The 26,206-nt window shown below is 41.5% G+C and overlaps 3 pseudogenes; 2 read left to right on the top strand and 1 right to left on the bottom strand.

Annotated features, from left to right (window-relative positions):
- Positions 1–6,905: 6,905 nt before the first annotated feature.
- Positions 6,906–8,200, top strand: LOC127670610 (leucine-rich repeat-containing protein 58-like; annotated as a pseudogene).
- Positions 8,201–21,528: 13,328 nt separating this feature from the next.
- Positions 21,529–22,337, bottom strand: LOC127670609 (sperm motility kinase X-like; annotated as a pseudogene).
- Positions 22,338–25,311: 2,974 nt separating this feature from the next.
- LOC127671092 (peptidyl-prolyl cis-trans isomerase FKBP3-like) lies at positions 25,312–25,974 on the top strand (annotated as a pseudogene).
- Positions 25,975–26,206: the final 232 nt, after the last annotated feature.

Genomic DNA, 26,206 nt, shown 5'->3' with positions numbered 1-26,206 from the left:
TTGAAGATATTTGCTGGCCCTTTAAGTTGTAAATCTTCACACTCATCTATGCCTATAATCCTTAGGTTTGGTCTTCTCATTGTGTCCTGGATTTCCTGGATATTTTGGGTTACAAGCTTTTTGCATTTTGCATTTTCTTTAACTGTTGAGTCCATGGTTTCTATGGTATCTTCAGCATCTGAGATTCTTTCCTCTATCTCTTGTATTCTGTTGTTGATATTTGCATCTATGTCCACTGATTTCTTCCCAAGGCTTTCTATCACCAATATTGTCTCCCTTTGAGTTTTCTTAATTGTTTCTACTTCTGATTTTAGATCCTGGATGGTTTTGCTTAGCTCCTTCACTTGCTTGTTTGTGCTTTCCTGTAATTCTTTAAGAGAGTTTTGTGTTTCCTCTTTCATGACCTCAGCCTGATGACCAACGTTCTCCTGTATTTCTTTAAGTGTTTTTTGTGTTTCCTCATTGTTGGCTTTTGTATTCTCCTGGATTTCTTTCAATGATTTTTTTTGTTTCCCTTGCAAGGGCTTCTAACTTTTGATCCATTTTCTCCTGAATTTCTTTAAGTATGTCCTTCATGTGTTCCTGTACCAGCATCATGACCAGTGATTTTAAATCCAAATCTTGTTTTACTGGTGTGATGGGGTATCCAGGCCATGCTGGTAAAGGAGAATTTGGTTCAGATGTTGCCATATTGCCTTGATTTCTGTTAGTGGCGTTCCTGCATTTGCCTTTTGCCATCTAGTTCTCACTGGTGTTAGTTGGTATTGTCAATGCTGGACTCACCAGTGCAAGCTGCCCCTTCCCAGGTTGCCTCTGGTGAATGGCTTACCTCCTGCACTGCCTGGAGACATGGTGCTGATGCCCAGGCTGTTCAGATCCCGAAGGAGACACCTGAAGGCTCCAGCTGGGGCCTGCTGGATTCACTGAGGCACACTGACTTCTCCCCGCTGGCCGCCCGGAAGCCCCTTTTGCCTCTTACAGGACCTGGAGATGAGGTGTTGCCGCCCAGGCTGATCTGGATCCGGAAGCAGAGAGATCTGAGGGCTACTGCCAGAGGCCTCCAGACTCGGGAAGTTTAATTTTTCAATTTCCTTAGATGATATGTGATTTGATGGTGTACCTGATCCCAATTTTATTTTGGTACATGGTATCTGTCTAGGAAATCATCCATTTCATTTAGATTTTCCAGTTTTGTTGAGTATAGGCTTTTGTACAAAGATATGAATTTTTTTTTTAATTTTTCGGCTTCTGTTGTTATGTGCCCTTTTTAATTTATTTTGTTCATTTAGATTCTGTCTCTGGGCCCTTTAGTTAGTTTGGCTAGGGGGTTTATCTATAATGTTGATTTTTTTAAAGGAACAGTTTTGGTTTCTTTATTTGTATTATTCTCTTTGTTTCTATTTTTTTGATTTTGGTTCGGAGCTTGACAATTTCCTACCCTCTGCTCCTCTTGGGTGTGTTTGTTTCTTTATGTTCTAGGGCTTTCAAGTATGCTGCTAGTGTGTTAGTGTAGGATCTCCCCAGTTTCTTTACTAGGGCCTTAAGTGCTATGAATTTTCCTCTTTGCCCTGCTTTCACTGACTCATAAGTTTGAATTGTTGTGCCTTCATTTTCATTGAAATCTAAAATGTTATTCATTTCTTTCTTTACTTCTTCCCTGACGAAGTTATCATTGAATAGAGAGTTGTTCAATTTCCAGATGTACATGGGTTTTCTGGGGGGTTTTGTGTTCTTTTTGAAATCTTGCCTTAATCTGTGGTAATCTCATAAAATGCACGGGATTATTTCAATCTTCTTGTACCTGTTGAAGCTTGTTTTGTAACTGAGTATATGACTAATTTTAGAAAAGGTAATATAAGGTATGGAGAAGAAGGTATATTCTTTTGTTTTAGTGTAAAATGTTCTATATATATTTGTTAGATGCATTTGAGTCATAACCTCTATTAGTGTCACTGTGTCTCTGTTTAGTTTCTGTTTCAATGATCTGTCCTTTGGTGAGAGCGGGGTGTTGAGGTATTCCTCTATTATTGTGTATGATTCAAGGTGTGTTTTCAGCTTCATTAAAGTCACCCCTTATGAATGTGGATACCCTTACATTTGTGGCACAGATGTTCAGAGTTGAGACTTGGTTGATTTTTCCTTTGATTAATATGAAGTGTCGTTTGTCATCTCCCTTGAAAATTTTTGGTTGAAAGTCTATTTTATTAGCCATTAGAATAATAACTCCTGCTTGTTTTTGTGACTGTTTGCTTGGAAGAATTGCTTCAAGTTTATTTAGTTAACTTGCTTTAACTTTTAGGTATTGTTTACCTTTGTCATTGGGGGTGTGTTTCTTATATGCAGCAAAATGCTAGATCCTGTTTGCATATCCAGTCTGTTAGCATATGTCTGTTTATTGGGGAATTGAGCCTGTTGATATTGAGAAATACTAAGGATGGAATATTTTAGTTCCTGTTATGTTTGTTGTTGTAGGTAGCATTATATGCATGTGAGCCTCTCCTTTTGATTATTTTGTTCTGAGATAACTCTTATCTTCTTTTCTCATTGGTGAAGTTACCTTCCTTGTTTTGGAGTTTTCCATTTAGAATCCAAGTAAACATCAAAGCAATCATCCACCATGATCAAGTAGGCTTCATCACAGGGATGCAGGGATGGTTCAATATACAGAAATCTATCAATGTAATCCACTATATGAAGGAACTCAAAGGAAAAAACACATTATCACTTCATTAGATGCTGATAAAGTAGTTGACAAAATCCATCACTGCTTCATGATACACATAATCCACTATATAAAAAAAAGTCAAAGAAAAAAATCACATGACCATTTCATTAGATGCAGAGAAAGTATTTGACAAAATCCAATACACTTTACGATAAAAGTCTTGGAAAGATCAGAAATTCAAGGACCATATCTGATAATAGAAAAGCAATACACAGCAAAGCAGTAGCCAACATCAAACTAAATGGAGAGAAACTTGAAGCAATCCCTCTAAAATCAAGAACTAGACAAGGCTGTCCATTCTTTCCCTACCTGTTCAATATAGTACGCAAAGACCTAGCAAAAACAATTAGACAACAAAAGAAGGTAAAATACAAACAAATTGGAATGGAAGAAATCAAAATATCACTATTTGTAAATGATATTTGCCTAAGGGAGTACTACTCAGTTATTAAAAACAACAAATTCATGGAATTCTTAGGCAAATGGATGGAACTAGAAAATATCATCCTGAGTGAGGTAACCCAGTCACAAAAGAACACACATGGCATGCACTCACTAAAAAAGTGGATATTAACCCAGAAGCTTGGAATACCCAAGACAGAACTCATAGACCAAATGAAGCTCAAGAAGAAAGAAGATTTCAGTACTTCTTAGAAGGGGGAACTAAATACCCACAGGAGGAGATACAGAGACAAAATGTGGAGCAGAGACTGAAGGGAAGGCCATCCAGAGACTGCCCCACCTGGGGATCCATCCCTCATACAGTCACTATTGTGGATGTCAGCAAGTGCTTCCTGAAAGGAAGATGATATGGCTGTCTCCTGAGAAGCTCTGTAGGTGCCTGACAAATACAGAAGTGGATACTCACAGCCAACTAATGAACTAAGCACAGGGTCCCTAATGGAGGAGCTAGAAAAATGACCCAGGGAGCTGAAGGATCTTGCAGCATCATAGGAGGATCAAAAATATGAACCAACCAGCACCCCAGAACTCCCAGGGACTAAACCACCAATCAAAGAGTACACATGGAGGGTACCATGGCTCCAGCCACATATGTTGAAGGGAATGGCCCTGTCAGACCTCAATGAGAGGAGAGGCCCTGGGTCCTATGAAGGCTCCACGCCCCAGTGATGGGGTATGCCAGGATAGGGAAGTGTGTGTGGGTGGGGTAGTAAGAAGTGGAGGAGGGATGGGATAGGGGTTTTTGGAGGGGAAATGAGGAGAGGGGATAACATTTGAAATGTGAATAAAGAAAATATCTAATAAAAAACTGAGTGAAAAAAAAGTAACAAACACAATGAAAGTAAGAGCATTGTTACAACCGAGCAGGAGGAGGGAGCAAGATTAGAAGGAGAATGCAGAGTTTAATATCTTAAATATAAGGCAACTTTGTAAAATAAGAGCAATATGCACAATGCAGAGAGAAAGAGGCAAAAAGAAGAAACTACAGAGAGAGTGGAAGGAGCAGATAGGACCCTCCTTACCACAGGATAGAACAGATATTTTCTTTCTTTTTTTTTATGTTTTTCTCTCCTTTTTTTGATATTTTTTTATTCGATATATTTTTTATTTACTTTTCAAATGATTTCCCCTTTTCTAGCCCCCTACTCCCCGAAAGTCCCATAAGCCCCCTTCTCTCCCGCTGTCCTCCCACCCACCCCTTCCCACTTCCCCGTTCTGGTTTTGCCCTGTACTGCTTCACTGAGTCTTTCCAGAACAAGGGGTCACTCCTCCTTTCTTCTTGTACCTCATTTGATGTATGGATTATGTTTTGGGTATTCCAGTTTTCTAGGTTAATATCCACTTATTAGTGAGTGCATACCATGATTCACCTTTTGAGTCTGGGTTACCTCACTTCGTATGATGTTTTCTAGCTCCATCCATTTGCCTAAGAATTTCATGAATTCATTGTTTCTAATGGCTGAATAGTACTCCATTGTGTAGATATACCACATTTTTTGCATCCACTCTTCTGTTTAGGGATACCTGGGTTCTTTCCAGCATCTGGCGATTATAAATAGGTCTGCTATGAACATAGTAGTGCATGTATCCTTATTACATGGTGGGGAATCCTCTGGGTATATGCCCAGGAGTGGTATAGCAGGATCTTCGGGAAGTGAGGTGCCCAGTTTTCGGAGGAACCGCCAGACTGATTTCCAGAGTGGTTGCACCAATTTGCAACCCTACCAGCAGTGGAGGAGTGTTCCTTTTCTCCACACCCTCTCCAACACCTGCTGTCTCCTGAATTTTTAATCTTAGCCATTCTGACTGGTGTAAGGTGAAATCTCATGGTTGTTTTGATTTGCATTTCCCTAATAACTAATGAAGTTGAGCATTTTTTAAGATGCTTCTCTGCCATCCGACATTCTTCAGGTGAGAATTCTTTGTTTAACTTTGTTTTCTGGAGTCAGAAAAGGACACCATCAAAAGGACAAATCGGCAACCAACAAATTGGGAAAAGATCTTCACCAATCCTACATCAGATAGAGGGCTAATATCCAATATATATAAAGAACTCAAGAAGTTAGACTCCAGAAAACCAAACAACCCTTTTAAAAAAATGGGGTACTGAGTTAAACAAGGAATTCTCACCCGAAGAACTTCGGATGGCAGAGGTATTTTCTTAATAGCAAGGCAAGCTTAGTCTTACTAAATAGGACAAAGCATTCTGCTATGGACTTGGGTTAAATTCATTTAGCCACAAACTTGAAGAGGCTTTTCTTTCTCTATGCAATAAAGATTGGAGCTCATTTTTCATCCAGAATGAATGAGTTCATTCCGTGCTGGTGCTTGATCTTTTGCTCCAAATGCATTTGTAAGTATAGATGTGTGTGTGTGTGTGTGTGTGTGTAAGTAAGTAAGTAATTATGAGATAAGGATGTAGTTTGGCCCAACTGGTTTTAATGGAGATATATGAATGTGTAAGCACAAATCCATACATAATTTTATGTGAGTTTATCCATGTTTACTTATGTAAAAGATTCTTCTGCAAATTTGACTCTCTTCTTCTGATTCAATAGAAAATTTATTGCTCCAAATCTCGCTGTAGCCAAACAAGCAAGAGGCATCTGGACATTAGGGGAAGGGTTCTAGCAAGCAATCCCTTACTTAATCCACCGCTGTTTTAAAATGAGGTGCTAAGTGCCAGTCTGATTTGAAGATGCTATAATTCTGGTTGTATGGTTTTGGCTTCTTTAACAAAAGATGTGTCCACAGGTGTGTGGGTTTAATTCTGGGTCTTTGATTCTATTCAGTTGATTAACCTGACTGTCCGTGTCCGCTATCATGCAATCTATATCACTATTGCTCTGTAGTAGAGCTTGAGGTCAGGGATGGTGATTCTTTTAGAAGTCTTTACTTGTTCAGAATTGTTTCATTCATCCTGGTTTTTTGTTTTTCCATGTGAAACTGAGAATTGCTCTTTCCATGTCAGTAAATTATTGTGTTGCTATTTCGATAGGGATTGCATTGAATCAGTAGATTTCTTTTAGTAAGATGCCCATTTTTACTGTATTAAACCTATCAATCCATGAGAATGGGAGACATTTCCATCCTCTGCTTTCCCAGTAGGGCAATTCTTTTTATTTTTTTCATTTTTCTTCAAATTATTTTTTTTTAAAAATCTCTTTGCATCCTGACTGCAGCCCCCCATCTCCTCTTCTAGTTATGATCTTACAAATCCCTCTCCCTCTATATTTCCCTCTACCCTGTGCACAGAGAAGAGGAAGACCCTCTTGGGTACCAACCTAGCCTGGGACATCTAGTCCCAGGGAAAGGCAATAGCATCGTAATTCTAAAACTTCCTTCTTTCAGTGATCTACTGTCTGAGAAATCTAAAGTCCCACCTCTGTCTCCCTGTCCAGTCATTTGCTACCAGCAAATTTATTTAGCATTTAGCACAATTTGGGAGGAAGGACAGTGTCTCACACGTAGACATGCAAAATCTCCTATAATTTGGGAACCCCATCAAGATAATATTAGCAATAAACCAAATCTACAACTGTATATACTTACTTGTAAGTGGATATTAGCCAAAGAGTAAAGAAGAAGGTTGAGGCTTGACTCGGCTGGCATCAGGGGTGAGCGCCTGGGCAGGGCCATGCTGCACCACTTCTGATGGGGTGGAACCCTTCAGGTTCCGGGATGTACTGCCTCATCAGGCATCCTAGGATCCCGCTGGATGGAGGAGACTGGGCTAGGGGAGGCCAAACTCAACTGGTCCATCCAGCATGTGGGGCGCAGGCCCTGGAGTCTGAGCTGGAGGCACACACTGAGGAGTGGCCTGGCTTGCAGGAGGCGCTGCTGTGGCTGCTGCTGCTGGTCGCTGTCATGGGAGCGCTGGGCGGTGGCTTCTTCCTCTGGCTCCTGGATATGAGTGGCAATGAGCTCCCAGAGCTGGGACCTGAGCTGCTGACACTGAGCGGCCAGGGCATGATGCTGGCCAGGAACAACCAGCTGGGCGGCCCAGGCTCACCGTCCAAGGGCCTGCCTGGCCCAGTTGCTGCTCTGCTGCAGCCTCCAGATGCTCATCCTCAGTGGCAACCGCTTCCAGGAGCTGCCTGCCTCGCTGCTGGAGTTGCATGTGCTTCAGACCTTCAGCCTGGGCTGGGAGGCAATTAGCTGCAGAGCATCCTGGCAGAGATGGAGAACTTGCAGAGTTTATACCTTGGAGTAAACGTCATTGAAGAAATCCCACCAGAAGAATTAGCAAATCTGCCTTCTCTGAGTTACTAGGTGCTGCGTGACAAGATCCAAAGTGTGCCTACTCAGCAATCACAGTTGCATTCGCTTCGATCCTCAGTTTTCATAACTTGGTGACATACCTGCCTCGAGAGATCTGTAATCTTATTCCCTGGAAAAGTTGAGTTTATGAGGAAACCCGTTGGTTGGTTGTTTTGTTAGAGATTTTACATGACCATACAGTTCTTCTGGAATTAGCCTCAAGGACCATTAAGAATCGAAGTATTTCTTACACACACTATGGACTTCCTGGGAATCTTTATAGATACTTGGGTTCAGCCAACAATTGTCCAAAACCCAAAGTGTGGTGGAGTCTATTTTGACTGTGGTGTCAGACAAATTAAGTTTGTGGGTTTCTGTGGGAAGTACCATCTTCCCTCATGCACTGCGTGCTCCAGAATGCTCCTCCCACTGCACTCTGCCTCACACAACTCCACATCCCAGAGTGAGTCTGACTCAGAAGATGCAGCCAGTGCACACAGAATGCAGAAAGTTCTTCATGGTTGGGGAGCAGTGGGTATTGATAAAACACGGAGCAGAAGTGACTTAAAAAGAAACCGGGTCTTGAAGTTGATTGGAGACCTGAGCATTTTTCGTCTTGAATGTCCATGTAAGACTTTGCCATGGTGTGAAAGAAAGGTTTTGCATTTTATCTTCACATTTAGCAGGAGTGAGTCCGGTCCTGAGTTTAGACTCTTTGAGTGTAATTTATTATCAATGGCAGTTCAAAATTAAGCTGATTGACCACAATTTTCATGTAAGTCTTTGAAGAAACACTAACAGCATGGTGCATTCTGAAGAGCAGTCATGTTTGCAATCAGCCAGATCAACCTCAGACAGCTGAGTTGATTAAAGAAGTTATCACAGTCCTCTTACCATGGCTGGTTTATGCTGAACACTATACACAAATAAAATGAACCTTCTCCTTGTGTTACCCCTGGACTGTTGAAAGCCTTTCTGCACACAGAACTGGAGAGTAAGGCCTATAACTTTTAGTATATTTAAACCAGCTCTTGTCTTCTGTGATTGTTACTAACTTTATATAAACTAGCAGTTCCTTAATCCTAGCAAGATTATGGAAGCTTAATATAGAAATTATTTCAGAGCAACCTACAACCTGACACTGTGCAAAACACTTGGAAATATACTGTAACTAGTTGAATAATTGTATACATAATACCTGAGTTCTGAGGGCCTGGAACTCTGTAGAATGGACTGGCCTGGAACTAAGAGATCCCCCTGGAAGAACTCCCGGATGGGACATCTTCCAGGTGGCAATTCTAGGGATCCTCTGCCTCCCTAGTTGCTGGTATTATAGGTGTACACCACCATCTGCTTCCATGGCCATCTTAACTTTGTGTTAACTGCAATGATCTCTTCTAAGTAAATGTCTTTTACACTTAATGAGAGGCTAAAGTCTTGATCTGTGTATTCACCAAGAGGCAGAATAATAGGTTTGGACTCCCAAAAATATCTAGATGACAGTAGTCTAAGAACTGCTAAGTAGTCTGAGAACCTTCTTTACAACATCGGACTAAATGAGGAAAAGTCGGGCATAGTTGTGCACACCTTCAGACCTGCACTTGGGAGGTAGAGGCAGAAGAACAGGACTTCAGAGTTAACCTAGGCTCCATAGTACATTTGAGTCCAGCCTGGGCTACATACATGAAAACTTGTCTCAAGGTGGAAGGGAGCTGATTTTACCCACCACGTGTGTCTCCTTTGTTCCTCTTGTTTACTAAGCCAAGACTTCCTCTACATTTAAAAGAAAAACTACAACTACATAAGTCAGAGTGAAGCAGAGCCTATTATGTTGGTCCTCAGTAGAGGAGTTCACAGAGCCAGCAACAACTGAACACCGAAGAAAGCATTGAGAGAACATTAAATACATTGTATCCCTAAGGTGGGTAAGAAAAATAGTAACACAAAGTGTTGTCATCGGATATTAATAAATTTTACTAACTAGTTGATTAGGAATAAAATACTAAAAGTATAAGCTAACATTAAAAGGCATGAAACTGTCACTGCTGATCATTAACCAACCTATAACAGGAAGTCTAGTTGGTAAGTGCCAAAAGCAGTTTCAGATTGCAGTGGGGCATCAGGTGATCTCTTGAAGAGTGCTTTATTAGAAGCCAACTGTATGCAGAATCCTTGCATATTACATTTCTTTATTTTTATTTTTATTTTATTCGAGATATTTTTTATTAATATTTCAAATGATTTCCTCTTTTCTGGTCCCCCACTCCCTGAAAGTCACATAAGCCTCCTTCTCTCCCCTGTTCTCCCACCCACCCCTTCCCACTTCCCTGTTCTGGTTTTTCCTTATACTGATACACTGAGTCTTTCCAGAACCAGTGGCCACTCCTCCTCTCTTCTTGTACCTCATTTGATGTGTGGATTATGTTCTGGGTATTCCAGTTTTCCAGGCTAATAGCCACTTATTAGTGAGTGCATACCATGACTGATCTTTTGAGACTGGGTTACCTCACTTAGTGTGATGTTCTCTAGCTCCATCCATTTGCCTAAGAATTTCATGAATTCATTGTTTCTAATGGCTGAATAGTACTCCATTGTGTATATATACCACATTTTTTGCATCCATTCTTCTGTTCAGGGATACCTGGGTTCTTTCCAGCTTCTGGCTATTATAAATAGGGCTGCTATGAACATAGTGGAACATATATCCTTATTACATGCTGGGGAATCCTCTGGGTATATGCCCAGGAGTGGTATAGCAGGATCTTTCGGAAGTGACATGCCCAGTTTTCTGAGGATCTGCCAGACTGATTTCCATAGTGGTTGTACCAATTTGCAACCCCACCAGCAGTGGAGGAGTGTTCCTCTTTATCCACATCCTCACCAACACCTGCTGTCTCCTGAGTTTTTAATCTTAGCCATTCTGACTGGTGTAAGGTGAAATCTCAGGGTTGTTTTGATTTGCATTCCTCTGATGACTCATGAATTTGAGCATTTTTTAAGATGTTTCTCTGCCATCCGAAGTTCTTCAGGTGAGAATTCAACTCTGGACCCCATTTTTTAATAGGGTTATTTGGTTTTATGGGGTCTAACTTCTTGAGTTCTTTGTATATATTGGATATTAGCCCTCTATCTGATGTAGGGTTGGTGAAGATCTTTTCCCAATTTGTTGGTTGCCGATTTGTCCTTTTGATGGTGTCCTTTGCTTTACAGAAACTTTGTAATTTTATGAGGTCCCATTTGTCAATTCTTGATCTTAGAGCATACACTACTGGTGTTCTGTTCAGGAACTTTCCCCCTGTACCGATGTCCTCAAGAGTCTTCCCCAGTTTCTTTTCTATTAGCTTCAGAGTGTCTGGCTTTATGTGGAGGTCCTTGATCCATTTGGAGTTGAGCTTAGTACAAGGAGACAAGCATGGATCAATTCCCATTCTTCTGCATGCTGACCTCCAGTTGAACTAGCACCATTTTTTGAAAAGGCTATCTTTTTTTCCATTGGATGTTTTCAGCCCCTTTGTCGAGGATCAAGCAGCCATAGGAGTGTGGGTTCATTTCTGGATCTTCAATCCTGATCCATTGATGCCTGCCTGTCACTGTACCAATACCATGCAGTTTTTAACACTATTGCGCGGTAGTATTGCTTGAGGTCAGGGATACTGATTCCCCCAGAATTTCTTTTGTTGTTGAGAATAGTTTTAGCTATACTGGGGTTTTGTTATTCCAGATGAATTTGAGAATTCGTCTTTCTAACTCTATGAAAAATTGAGTTGGGATTTTGATGGGTATTGCGTTGAATTTTTATATTGCTTTTGACAAAATGACCATTTTAACTATATTAATCCTGGTGATCCATGAGCATGGGAGGTTTTTCCATTTTTTGAGGTCTTCTTACATTTCCTTCTTCAGAGTCTTGAAGTTCTTGTCATATAGTTCTTTCACATGTTTGGTAAGAGTCACCCCAAGGTACTTTATACTGTTTGTGGTTATCGTGAAGGGTGTCAGTTCCCTAATTCTTTCTCAGCCTGTTTATCCTTTGAGTATAGGAAGGCTACTGATTTACCTGAGTTGATTTTATAACCTGGGCATATACCCAAAGGATTCCCCAGCATGCAATAAAGACACATGCTCCATTATGTTCATAGCAGCCTTATTTATAATAGCCAGAACCTGGAAAGAACCCAGATGTCCCTCAAAGGAAGAATGGATACAGAAAATGTGGTATATTTACACAATGGAATACTACTCAGCAATTAGAAACAACGAATTCACAAAATTTTTAGGCAAATAGTTTGATCTGGAAAATATCCTAAGTGAGGTAACCCAATCACAAAAGAATACACATGGAATGCAACCTCTGATAAGTGGATATTAATTAGCCCAGAAGCTCTGAATTTGGAAGGCACAAATGGCATAACAAATGACTCCCATGAAGAAGTATAGAGAGGGTCCTGATCCTGGAAAGGATTGATCCAGCATTGGAGGGGAATATAAGGACAGAGAAAAAGGAGGAAGGTGATTGGAGAATGGGTGGAGAGAAAAGGTTTATGGGACATACGGGGAAGGGGATCTGGGAAAGGGGAAATCATTTGAAATGTAAACAAAGTATATAGAAAATAAAAATATTAAATTAAAAAAAAAGAAAAAAAAGTAAAGTAAATGAAGACTATATTCAGTAAAAATAAATAAATATTCAGACATTAAAAAAAGATATGGCAATATCTTTCAGGAAATAACATCTATAAAACATAGGTAACCTACTTCAAAGAGATCCAACATATTTCTAGTAAAAAGCAGGAGGGCAAAGTTGTGGCTAATTGAAGATGCAATAAGACACAGGGGACAGCATTCACATCACCTGGTTAACAACAAAATGCCCTTTTGCAGTTGGAGGCAGGAGAAACAAATGAACCTTATCTAACTGTAATGTGTACATGTGGGAAATAACTGAAGATAGGTTTTTTTTAAATGAATGTGACAAATGCCTGAAGTTCTGGTACATACAAAACTGAAAGACCCAGACAATGAGTACTTGTATTAAGGATGCAGGTAAATATTTTTAATCCTTATATTTAATCCCTTCTTACCTTTGGCAAAAAGCCCACAGAGACCAACTGCTGAGATCCTCCCAGAGAATTCCACGACCAAGAAACAGAAACACCTACCAACTGTTTTACCCAGAGGCCTTTGCTCCTTTGAGCTACACCCAGTTAACTGGTCCACCCAGAGGCCTTTGTGTCCTGTCCTCGTGCTATGCCCTGCTAAATACTTTACCAGAGACCTTGCACCCTGGTTGCAGGACAGAATAGCTCGTGGTACACATTTCTGCCCATAGCCACTGTACAGGAGGCAGTTGCAAAGACTTCTGCCATCACTGCTGACAGAAACGCACTCTAGCTGGAGGTGGCAGAAGGGCAAAGGGAGCCTTCGTTTTCTAAGCAGAAGATGGGGATTATGAAGGTGAATTTCTGAAGACACAAAGTGAGTTGGAATTAATTTCATGTCCTATTAGAACGGTGTGGGTTTTAAGGTTCTGCAGTGAACAAGGTGTGAATGGAGACCTGTTGGAATGAATTTCATGTCCTATTAGAACGGTGTGGGTTTTAAGGTTCTGCAGTGAACAAGGTGTGAATGGAGACCTGGCATCTGCCCCATCAGGAAGAGCTCTGTGTTTCAAGGTCCTGCAGAAGTCTGAGTGTATCAGTTGCAGAGCTGGTTGGGTTCTAGGGAAGAGGGAATTTGTTTCTGTGTGACAGAAGGTGAAATACTGGCAATCACGCAGAGAAAACAAATTGTAAGCCTCCCACAGTGTTGCTTAGTGAGTGCTGAGGTACAGTTAAGCAGCTAAACACATGAATGATGGATGCATGGTCGGCACTTTCTTCTGGCGTTACCTTGTTGGAATCTTTATACTCAGAAAGGTTTGAAACATCAGGGCATGCTTGTTATGGATTATCCCATAAACTGACTGGTTTGGAATCCTATGCTAATGTTGACACACAAGCCCTTGGAGATAAAGACTGTTGTCACAGCATATCTCCAACAACTGCAGAGCCAGAATCCTGGGCTGATATTCAGGTCTGTACAGAGAGCATTATATGGACAAGAACAAGGGAACTTGTCATGCCTGGTTCTTCATTAGAATACCTAAATGTAACCTCTCTCCAATGAGTTTACCACAGGCACAGTGCTTTGAGTCATGACTTATACCTCCATAGCAGGTCCTGGGAGAGCTTGTTTTTGTTTCGGTCTCTTTTGTGACCACCTGGACACCAAAGCATCTCCTTTACAAGGTCTGCGCCATCTTATAAGGACTCAAGTCATAATTTCCATTTAGAGTTTTGTGCCAAGAGGAGCTAATTCTTATGGAGTTGGCAAAAGGAAAAAGAACTTGCTGTTTCTCTCTGCATGGTGTAACACAAGTAACTATTTTCTTTTGCTTCAAAGGACAGCAAAGTTGGTATAAATTGTCATGATATTATGGGTGGTACTAACTTTGTCTATTCATATTAATCTTTTCATTCATGGTTGAATGTCTTTATAGGAAAAAGAATCTTTTATACACTCAAGAATCCTTATGATTGGGGGAGCACTGACAAACGCATGGCTTTATACAAGGTCAGTTGAGTTGCATGTATTCTTAAGCTTTTCATTGTTTCCTGTATTGGAAAGTTTTTATTTTGCTGTCCTAAAAAGGTACACCACCACAAACTTATGAACCATAAGAGTTAAAATATAAACTCTTGTGGTAAATCATATACATTGGAAAATTGATAGTGATGTATTTAAAAAAAATGAGAGGGCCCTTCTACGGATGTGGACAGGGTCGGAAGAAAGAAGTAGAAGTGTTGTTATAGTTAAATTTCAGTAGATACACACATGGATTTCTCATAAGTAACACTCTCCAATTTGTGTAAATAACATGTGCAAGCAATATATATATACATATATATATATATATATATATATATATATATATATATATATATATATGTATATATATAAATTTGAAACTCTACCACCCTCAGTAAGACAATAGTGATAGACAGAATGCACAGTGCTTCCTGGTATTAAGAAAGTCCTGGTTTGGGTCTAAGCAACACATGTTGACTCACAACCACCTGTGACATCAGTTTGAGAGATCAGATGTGCTCTTCAGGACTCCTGGCAACACTCATTGCACATAAACCTCATATAAGCATGCACACACGTACACATGTACACGCACGCACACACACAACTAAATGTAAAAAAATGTACATAGTATGTACTTTTACTAATACAGTAATGATGAATGTTTGTAAAAATAACATGTGAAGGGTTGGGTATCTTTTCACATGTAGAGACATTTACTTGACAGAGTTCGATAATAAATGATGACAATAGGTCAAGGATTCTTTTTTATATAAATGAAGGATATGGAAACAAGGCTTACTTAGGCTAATGCTTTAATGGTGTTACTAGCAATATCAGAGTTTCTTTTTTCTTGAGGTTTTAGTTAAATGAATAAAATAATATTGTAAAACTCTTGAATGAAGCTCTTGAACTTTTTTTCAAGTATTGAGAGAAAACCATGACAGACTAGCAGTAAACGTTAGGAGCCAACACAAGGGAATGAAGAGGACAAAGGAAGCCACTCCTGTCACAGTGGAGGTCACCAGGCAGTTGTGTAGGCAGTCTATGTAAGGCTAAAGATAACATGTGGAAAAGGCCGGACTACACAAAAATGCATTCATAATCTTTGGTTGGTAGCAGAAAGATAGAAAGAAGAAGAAATGGAAAAGGAGTATGAGGACGAAGAGGAGGAAGACGACAAAAATTACTTTTCTAAAATAGGATTGTGGTGGTTTGAATGAAAACGCCCCCCATACACTCACAGAGATTGGCACGATTAAGTGGTGTGACTTTGCTGGAGCACATAGGACATGTTGGAGGATGTATGTGACTGAGGGTGGGCCTCGAGCTTTCAAATGCTCAACCCAGGCTCAGGGTCCCTCTCTCTTCCTTCTCCCTTCCAATCCAGAGGTAGATTTCTCAGTTAACTCTGCACTACCATGTCTGACTCTATGCCACCATGTCTCCTGTCATAATAATAATGGTTGTATTTCACCTCTGAAATACAACCCAGCCCCAATTCAGTATTCTCCATTTTAAGAGTTGCAATGGTTATGGTTCCTCTTCACAGCAATCAAACACTAAGATGTAAACTGGTGCCATGGCCTGTCGTCTTGCCAAGATCGGACGGACCATGCTTTCATCTGGAGGAATACAGAAGACTTTCAGACTTCGAACTTAAGTGCAGATGGACAATTCAAGCAGGGTTTATTGGGTTATAGTAGTAGGATCATGGAAGACAGTGATGCTCGGGGTTATTTAAACTGTGAGGGCTCAGTTAGAGAAGATTCAGGGGAGAATATTATTAGTATGGTGCCTAGAAAAATAGTCTTGTGATATTTTGGCTCAGAGCATTGCTGCTTTCTACAATTATGTTAAGATCAGTCTGAGGCTAGATTGAACATAATATGCATTAAAAGTTTTGACAGAGGACACTTAAAGCAGCCTAGCATTGACTGTGTCATGTGGTTCTTTTTGGTCTGACTTATGCAGTTTTATAATGAAAAGGAACAATCTGAACTAGGAAAAATACAAAATGTACAGTCTGAAAAAGAGAGCACCAGGACATTTAAAGCAACTAAATCCTGTACTCAAGGACATTTAAAAAAACGTAAAGAAGTGTCTGATGCTAGATGAAATACAAGGAATGGTTGACATCAAGGTAAGACAAGACCCAGCCAAGCTTCCAACCCATGAAAAGGCCCGATTCATACCTTAATACTAGCACTAGGGAGGCAGAGACAAGTAGACTTCAGAGTTCAAGGCCACCATGTTTTTTCAGAGCAATTTCTAAGCCGTTCAACCTTAGGCACTGAAGAAAACCATTGAAAACAGAAAGCTGGTGAAAAATATATTTGAAAAATAAGAATGTTTTAATACATTCTTATGCAGGGGTGTCCCTGCATAGAGATCAAGAGAGGCCATTGCATGAATCTGTAAAGGTGAAGCCTGGATTGCCTTGGAGACCCCAAGATGTTAGAGATACCAGAGCCCTGGGATATCTGCTGAGGAAAGCTGCTAACACAGGGCCGAATCACCCCAAGAAAAATAGTGTGTTGCACTCAACAAGTGTGAAAGGAGTTGGAGATCTGAAGAGTGTTTTGACATCATACATGAAGATGCAGAGTTTGGAGTCTGTTCAGCTGGTTTTTAGTCTCCCTTGGCCCAGTATTTCCTCATTACATCCTCTTTATACCCTTTGGGAATGGTAATGTATATATCCCCTGCCATTATGTTTTGAAAGTATGTGACTTGCTTCTTCATTGTGATTTTACAGGGGATTACAGTGAGATTGCATGAGACTCAGACAAGACTTTGCTTTCAAACGAAGCTGTTCCTGTGATAGACAATGGGGACATTCTAAGTAAGACTAAATGATTTTTGCATGATGATGATGGACTATTGATGCAATGGAGTAGAATGTAGTAGTTTGAGTGAAAATGGCCCTAAAGTGGCACAGGGAGTGACACTTTTAGGAGGTGTGGCCTTGTTGGAGTAAGTGTGGCCCTGTTGGAGGAATTGTGTCACTGGGAATGGGTCTTGAATTTCCAAATGCTCAAGCCAGGTCCAATGTCTCTTTCTCAGGAGCTTGCCAATTCAGTTGTAGAACTCTTAGCTATCTCTTCAACATTATGTCTACCTGTAATCCACCATGCTTCCCAATATGATGATAATAGACTATAACAATGAACTATAAGCAAGCCCCAATTAAATGTTTTTCTTCAGAAGACTTGTTGAGTTCTGGCTGCCTTCCCAGAGGCCATTTAAGTGCCAGGGACCATATGTAAGACCACACCTAATGCCCAATTTCCCTTTAAAGTAGACCTAACATCACCAAAAGGCACCCAGTGCTCTGGGTTCTATATTCTGTTCCATGACTCTGGAAGCTTTCCCAGAGGCCATGTGGGCACTAGGGACCCAAGGTAAGACATGGTCCCCTGCATACTAGATCCCCTTAAAGTGTACCCAAAAGCCATAAACTATACCCCATCTTCTGGGCAACCATATTAGACACTACAATGTTGCTAGAAGATCTTTACATTCCCAGAGGTCATGCCAGTTCTAGGGATCAAGAGGTTATGCTGGTTCCCCAAATCCAAATCCAAGAGGTTGTCCAGGCCAAAATATCTTAGAAAAGAGACCACACTGGACCTGAAGTCTGACTGATCACCAGAACTGCAGGCAACCCAGGACAGAAGATCAGAACAGCAACAAAATTCAAGGAAAACAATGCTCCTGTGGTTGAATTAGGGCTGAGGAGGAGGGCAACTCTGTAGGAGGATCAGCAGTCTCAATTAACTTGGACCCCTGAACTCTCTCAAACATTGGACCACCAAGCAGGCAGCATACATCAGTTGATATGAGGCTCCCAACAAATGTACAGCAGAGGACTGCTGGATCTGTGTTCAATCAGAGATGAGGCACTTAACCCTCAAGAGACTGGAGGCCCAAAGAAGTTTAGAGGTCAGGTGGGGTGGAGTGGGAGTTTGGAAAATCCTGTGGAGAGAGGGGGTAGGGAGGAGGTGGGATGTGGAATAGTCGGGAGGGTAGATGGGGGGAAATAAAATATGGAATGTAAAATTTTATTAAAAAAATTAAAAAGAAAGAAAAGACCAAACCTCAGAATAATAGCAATAGAAAAAATATTCCCAGGTCAAAGGATCAGGAAATAACTTCAATAAAATTATAGAGGAAAATTTCCCTAAACTAAAGAGATATCTATAAATGTACACGTAGCTTACAAAACACCACATAGATTGAGCCAGAAAAGATCTTCCACCAAAAGATAATCAAATATATATGTATAGGTATTTATGTATATATTATATATGTATATATGTATATATTATTAAAAAAAACTATACATAGGAAAAATATTTAAAGCAGAAAGGGAAAGAGGGAAAGTAACATATGAAGGCAAATGTGTTTAAATTTCACCAGAATTCTCAACAGATACTCTAAAACCCAGAAAGACCTAGAAAGCTGACTTACAGACTTTAAGACACCAGATATCAAACCTCTCAATCAACAGAGATGGAAAAAATAAGATATTCTGTGGGAAAAGATACTAAATAACATCTACAAATCCAGCCCAAAGAAGATACTAGAAGGAAAAATCCATTCTGAGAAGGTTAACAACACCAAAGTAAACACAGCAAATAAAAAGTTGCACAGAAGAAAAACCAAAGGAAGGTACACACACACACACACACACACACACACACACACACACACACACACACACAACATGTTTCCAGTACCTAAGAGGTCATCTTGCATACAGCTCTACAAGTGAGCGCAGTTCTCTGCTAAGTGGAAGCAAGGCCCAGATCTGAGTGCCCCATCATCATGCAGGTCTTGAGACGGTCTGAAGACCCAGATTTACTGTATGCTGGTACTAGGGCAAACCTACTATTTAGGCCACGAAAGGCCACTCTAGGACAGACCCAAAACCTAGGATACAAGTAAATGCTACACACACTCAGATGCTTGGTATCTTAAACACTGAATGCGTACTGGACCTAAGGGCAACTCAAGTTCCTTTAGTCAGCCAAAACTCATGGGGTAGAGGCCATATATTTATTACACAAAGACTGGTCAAGTAGCCTCTAGAATCAAAAAGTGACTGCTTTGTAATATTAGTAACCAGGAGGACATGCAATGTCCTCTTAAGTGTCCAGTGTCCAGAGGACCCAGCCCATTTTTATTACAAGGCAGGGCTAGTGCGCAAGCAGCCACATACTGTTCCTCAAGGCAAAAGCAGTGACCAGGAATGGGACTGCAGAGTGACACCGTAACAGGACAGCACCTAGGGGAGGCAAAGAAAGGGCATGTTCCAGGAGGGAGCAATAGCCAGGGACCACCATATTGTACTTCCATGTCGGATAAAATATCCACAGCCTATCCCCTAAGTGACCTCATAGAAGACACAATTCCATGGAGCTGGGTCTTAGGCTGTGTACAAAGCAGATTAGTATCTATGGGGCACTATCATACTTTTTACTATTTTAAGCATTTGTACCTAGCAGATGCACACACTGTTCCGCCCCAAGACGGATCTAGTATCCAAGGTGCCAAGTATATAATGAACAGGTGTCAGGCTTCTATCAAGATTGTCACCAATAAATCAATGATATCACATGACATTAGTAGTATTCCGGGAGCTCCAACTTCTTCCCTTTAGGGAAGGTTCAGTACCACTGGGCCATTGTCATGTGTAGCAGGAACAGAGGTTCTCTAGAGCTTATTTTGGGAACAGGACACCCACTTCTATCAGAAGCCCCTCCCATGACCCTATTGGGGACTATTTGTTCAAATAAAGTTTCAGCTTATTGTTGTACCACATATTCCCCTACGACAGCGGCCCAAAATCCTCTGCCAGCAGCTTTTGAATTTTCTGCCTAGATTTATGCCTAGGACATACAATTACTTGTCCATCCCATGGACATACTCCCTAGATGAACATACTATATCCACAGAAGAACCTTTTAACAGTCGTGTCATGAATGAACTTTCCATCCTACCACGCCCAGGTTGCACACCCTTAACTGGAGTACATAGAGGGGCCTCTGAATAAAAGTGCCTTGCTTGTTGAGATCACTCTGCAGGATGTGCTTGACAGGGCCCCCGCCTATTGTTCCAGAGGAAGAAACATATACTGGCTGTGCGACAGACACTGCCAGAAAGTTCCTCCACATCAACGATGGCTTCTGAGAACATCTTCAAGCCATCAACTCTTTAAAGGACTGAAGTCAACAGGCAATGTAAAAACAAGTACAGAAAAATTCTAGTCACAGTAAATGTTTGTGAAGGTCTCAATACCTGGGGTTATGATAAGGGTTTGAACCCATGAAATGCTTGCTCAAGACACAAGTCAAGGAAGAAGAATGCCTAAAAATGCAAGAGATACAAACCTGTCACCACAACACAAAGGACCTAGAAAAAAAATGTGAGTTGATTAGCCTGTGCTTCACATTAGCAACCTGTTTCAGAGAAAGAAAGGGCCAAGAAATCCTGACATTTATGTCAAGATAGGTAAAATGAGAGTGTTTCAGCCTGTGTCTCTGAAGCACTCTTCATTGGCTGCCATGACCTTGTTATTTTTCACTGGGAGGCAGCAACACAAGTTCCTTAAGGCTTTGGAAATCCTCTTCTTCAGGCTCCTCCAGGCCCGATTTCTCAGTAGTACTCTGGGCATACCCTGGGACCTCCTTCGGAGCTGCTCCTGATGGACTGTTTCCCTTGAGGATGAGCTAGTGTCTTGTAAAGATTCGATACCTATATTCTCTTCCTGGTTCTCCTCACTGGGGGAAGGGCTGCTGGTTCTGGACTCCCAGGAGGACATGCTGCTACTTGTGTCTGTAGCACTAGAGCTCTCTTGGGCCATATCTTGCGTGTTTTCAAAGGTTGAGGATTGTGTGGATATGAAAAGTGACCATGGGGCTCCTGATGATGAGGTTAGCGTTGTTGTTGTTGCCTTTCTTTTTCTTGATGATGATTTTGTGGAATTGATGCTTCTCTCCTTCTCTCTGCATGTACTCTTTCCAACATGAGGCATAAACCCTTGGAGTGGGTAGGTGTTCTCCAGAAAGCTACTCTCAAGGGAAGAAAGGTTGGGAGGCACACTATGCCTCCTCCTACAGCCTTTCCTTCCACATCCGGGCAGCTCAGAGAGAGTGGGCAAAGTGAAGGTGGAAAGAGTACGGGCACTGGTTCCCTTCCTTACAGGCCAGGGAGGGTTGGGGGCTTTTGTAGGGTCCAGAGTACTGCCCTGCCCTCCATCGTGATAAAATTGGGGCTGCCTGGTATACTTCTTTTTTATAATCAAATAAGTCGCCATATCATGATTGTACTTCCGTTCCCTCAAAGCCTCCCTGAGCTCTTTAATGTTGTACCCCATAAGAAACATGTCAAAAGCGAGGTTGGATTCTGGTTCTCTAGGGATTTCCTCTGAAGATCTCAATGGGTCTTGATCATGGCACAGCCACGGGTGTACCAATATTTCTTTAATGGATGGCCTCATTATGGGGTCTATAGTCATTAATCTCTTTAATAGGTCTCGAAGCTCTGGAGACAGGTGATACGGGATCCAACAGCTCCGGGCTAGGATCAGATGCTTTATCTTGGAGTGCACTGTCTCTCGGAAGGGAAGGTGGCCAATAACTAAATAGTATAATACTACACCGAGACTCCAGATGTCAGTTGGGAGGCCATCATATTGTGTGTGATCAAACACTTCAGGAGCACAATATTGTGGTGTGCCACAAAATCCTTTGAACTTTTCCCCAGAGGCCAGTCTTTTGCCTAAGCCAAAGTCAGTAAGTTTCACATGCCCCTCCCAATCCAATAGGATGTTCTCGGCCTTGATGTCTCGGTGGACAATATTCTGACTGTGGATATAGTTGACGGCCAAAGAGAGTTCTGTAAATATCCTACGTGCCTCTTCCTCGTCCAGATGCCCACACTTGTTGATGTGTTTCAGCAGGGATCCCCGGGCTGCATATTCCATCACCAGGTACGTTTTCTGCCTTGTCTCAAATATCTGGAACAACTGTATTATGTGACTATGGTTCAGGGATTTCACAAGATCTATCTCAGAGATGACCAGGAAGTCTATATTTGTGCCCCTTTTCAATATCTTGATGGCTACCATGGTCCGGGTCTTAAGGTGGAGAGCCACTTTGACTTCTGCAAAAGACCCTTTATCTAGGGTGCCCAGGATATAGTAATGCTGTGCCAGGGGGTTCCCTTCATGACAACTGGCCTCGAGGTCCCCCGACATCACACTTCCATTCTCTTGGTCACCAGGAGCTACAGCAAGCAAAGATGGCAGGGAAAACAGATCAGAATTCCTTCTAAGATAGGTTACTACTAGAGATTCTGAGATTAAGAGACACAGACACTTCCATAGACGAGTCTGGCTCTGCCTAAGGACACAGGGAAACCAGAACAAAGCAAAGACAAACACAGAGGATGGAAAGAAGGAAGAAGGCTCAGAGCAGAAAGAGAGCAAGGGTGATGGAAGATAAAATTTTAGCCAGGAGAACAGGGATCCCGATTTCAAAGGAGCAGAACATTGAGAAGCTTACCCAAGACGTCCATCATGAGGGACTGAGCTAAAGGCCACACTTGAACATCAAGATAGCTTTACCCAGAAATGTGTGGGATGCAATTTGCCCCAGTAGACACAGTATCTACACGGGATGGGGGCAAAAGTCACACAGCACCTATGAATAAGAATGAAAATTTGTCAGTATTTTTCTGGAATGGATGTTGAGGTCACTCTGATATACAGAACATCTTAGTCCAACAGAGATATATACCACAATTTTTTCCTTATATGCAGGATACTGGTGGTTTGAGGTTGAATTAAAGGGAAGGAGAACTCTGAGCGGACTGGAGGATAAGAGGCAGGATGAGCTAGAGAGTAACAGACAGTGACAAAGTCAAAAGAGAAGTTAGGAAAACAAATATGGATGTTGGCCAGGGAGGGACGCTGCTCAGGTTTCTTCCCACATTTCATCCCAGCACTCCGGAGGCAGGCAAATCTTTGAGTTTGAAGCTACCCTGGTCTACACAGAAAGTTACAGGTTGGCCAAGGCCATACAAAGAAATCCAGTCTCCCAGGAACAATAAAACAAACTGAAGAAGGAAAGAGAAAGGAAGAAAGGAAGGAGAAAGGAGTGGAAAGGAAGGAAAACACATGGATGTTAATCCAGAAAGCAAAATGAAAATAATTAAACAAACAAGCAAACAACAAGAAGGCAAAGCTGCAAACAAAGCTCCCAAATGAATCAAATCACATAAACAGAAACCCAAACCTCTGAGTTTACGGAAACAGCAGGAAAGAACTCAGTCTGTGGACATGTAGCTGATGTTCAATGTCGAAATCCAAACAATCACCGATGTCCAAATCTGATCCAACTACCGAGTCCTGCAGTTCACTACCAAACAGCTCTCTGCACAGAAGGACACAGCCCGGACAGTGCACTATATGATCAGCTCTTAGTCATTCCTCACAATGGCTCTCTGTGTCATCAGAGCATTAGTGACCAATCAGAGCTGGCACAACCCACAGTGATTTTTCTCACTCCTTACAAGGTGCTCTGTCTGTTACTGTTCATTTCACTGAGAGCAAGCACTGGACAAGAGACACCTTAAGGGAGGGAGAGCTTTATTTAGATTCATGGCATGAGGGGTTTGGAGGGAATGTTGGGGTTCCCCCACTAGGGTTTTAGTCTCATGTCAAAAGGAATGTTTTAGATGGGGTGGGGACAAGAGAATCTCTCTCCCCCCCTCTCTCTCTCTCGTGTGTGTGTGTGTGTGTGTGTGTGTGCACACATTTGAGTGTGTGTTTCCAACCAGATGTATAAAAGTACAACAAACTTCATTTTGGAGATTTGGGGGTGAGGAAGCATCCAGGAGAGGGGCTCTCTGCTCCAAGACCAAGCAATGAAAGCTTGTCCTGGATTCTTAGCAGGCACAGATTTCTAATGGAAGATATTTCCCTTAGAAATAGGTGAAGATTGCTGGAATGTCATGTCCTGATCTTCTGGAGCTCAGAGTTTGGTGGTTTTTTTTTTCCCTCAGGAACTAGTGGGTTTTTTGCTTAGTGATTACTCAGTTTTGTTTTTTGGTGTTTGTATTTATTTGTTTCACACTGTTTCTTCCACATATGCTCCATTGGCCAGGCTGGGAAGTCCTTTCAGGCCACAGGTTGCTTTTGCTTAGGTTCATCTACATGCTCCACCTCATGTAGATGGCAGGAAGAGGGTGGAGAGTAAGCGCACCGCAGTGGTGGCTCCTGCTGATGTACCTCACTGTGGTCACAGGCTGATGTACCTCACGGTTGTCACAGGCTGAGGCAGAAAAGGACATGCAGTGGCCTTGGCGGCTTCTCAGCTGTAACCTCACAGGAATGGGGACAGGGAACGTTAACAACTCAGGCACTACAATCTGAGCAGAATGTAATAAAGCTTACAACTAACAACAAATAAATCCCCAAGAAATTTACAAACTCCTGGAAATAAAAAAAAGCATTACTGAATAATTATGTTAATGAAGAAAAAGATTTTCAAAATGTGAAAGCGTAAAATTCCAACATTGCATAATCAGTGTCACATACTTAAAGTAGTCCTATGAGGTAAATAGATACCTATAAGTGCTAACATTAATAAAAGAAATCAGTAAAACAAATATTTTAATTTAATGAAACCTGAAAATTTGAGGAAAAAAAATTCAAACTTAGTTGTTCTGTAAGTCTCTGGTGAGCCTTAGCTTACCAGGATCTCCTGAATGAAAAACTCAGAGTCAGGAATCGATGTAAAAAACAAGAGGAATTTGTCATTCTAACATGATGGGTCACCCTGCACATGGAGAGAGAACGACCAAGTGTAACCCACGCAGCAGGCCTTTCTACAGTCCTCAGGGCAGCCGCCATTAGGCACAATGTGATTGGAGGAGGGGGGAAGAGGAAGAAGAGGAGGAGGAAGAGGAGGAGGAGGAAGGGGTGGAGGAGGAAGGGGAGGAGGAAGGGAAGGAGGAAAGGGAGGAGGAAGGGGAGGAGGAAAGGGAGGAGGAAGGGGAGGAGGAAGGGGAGGAGGAAGGGGAGGAGGAGGAAGAGGAGGAGGAAGAGGAAGGGGGAGGAGGAAGAGGAAAGAAAAAAATGAAAAGGAGGAAATTAAGAAAGAAGATACAATACTAAAAAATATTCCACAACACACTTGCAAACAGTGCAGCAGCAGCAGCGGGGAAAGATGGCTGAGGCTGTTCCACAGCGTGCATGGACTGTGGAGCAGGGAGCAGCTGCCCAAGAAGGAAGGACATCCTCAAGTTTCTGCAGGATCCCGGTTCAGATTCGTTTCTCACAGAGCATAAATTACTCGGAAACATAAAAAAATGTAACTAAGACTGCTAATGAGGACCATTTGGTTAGTGCTATAACCATCTTTTTGAAAGTGTCTCAAGATTGCTGAAATCAGAAGTAAAGCGTCTGAACAGGTGAGAAACGTGAAGCTTGGTGACGATAAACCCAAAGATTCCAAGTCTGAGGAGACTCTCGAGGATCCACCAAAATATACAAAATCTTCTAAAAAAATTGGAGATAAAAACCAACATTCCTAAAAAGCGAGATGTTGTTCACTGCTGGTAAATGGGGACACTCCCAGATGGAACTGTTTTTGATCCTAATATTCAAACAAGGTCAAAGAAGAAAAATGCCAAGCCTTTTAAGATTTAAGGTTGGAGTAGGCAAGGTTAACAGAAGATAGGATGGAGCAGTCTTGACTATGAATAAAGAAGAAAAGGCTCGACTGGAGATTGAACCAGAATGGGCCTACGGAAAGAAAGGACAGCCCGATGCCAGAATTCCACCAAACTCCAAGCTCACTTTTGAAGTGGAACTAGTAGATATTGACTGAAACCGGTACTTCAGATCGGACGTCAGCAAGGATAAAAACCTAATGTGGCCAATTGGAACTTGTTACTATCGTGAGGGAAGAGTCAATTTAAAGAGGAAAATTTAAAGAGTTAAAGTTTGTTTACTTGATCTCAACTTTTGAGAAATTTAATTCCCTGTAACTCCCCTTAAGTCTCAGACATATTCCTACAGTCATGTAAAGTATTCAAGAGAGCTGCTTTTCCTTTTACCTC

This window comes from Apodemus sylvaticus, chromosome 20, assembly GCF_947179515.1.
Source record: "Apodemus sylvaticus chromosome 20, mApoSyl1.1, whole genome shotgun sequence".
Taxonomy (NCBI): domain Eukaryota; kingdom Metazoa; phylum Chordata; class Mammalia; order Rodentia; family Muridae; genus Apodemus; species Apodemus sylvaticus.
The sequence above is the reverse complement of the archived record's forward strand: the minus strand, read 5'-3'. Positions and strand labels throughout refer to the sequence as shown.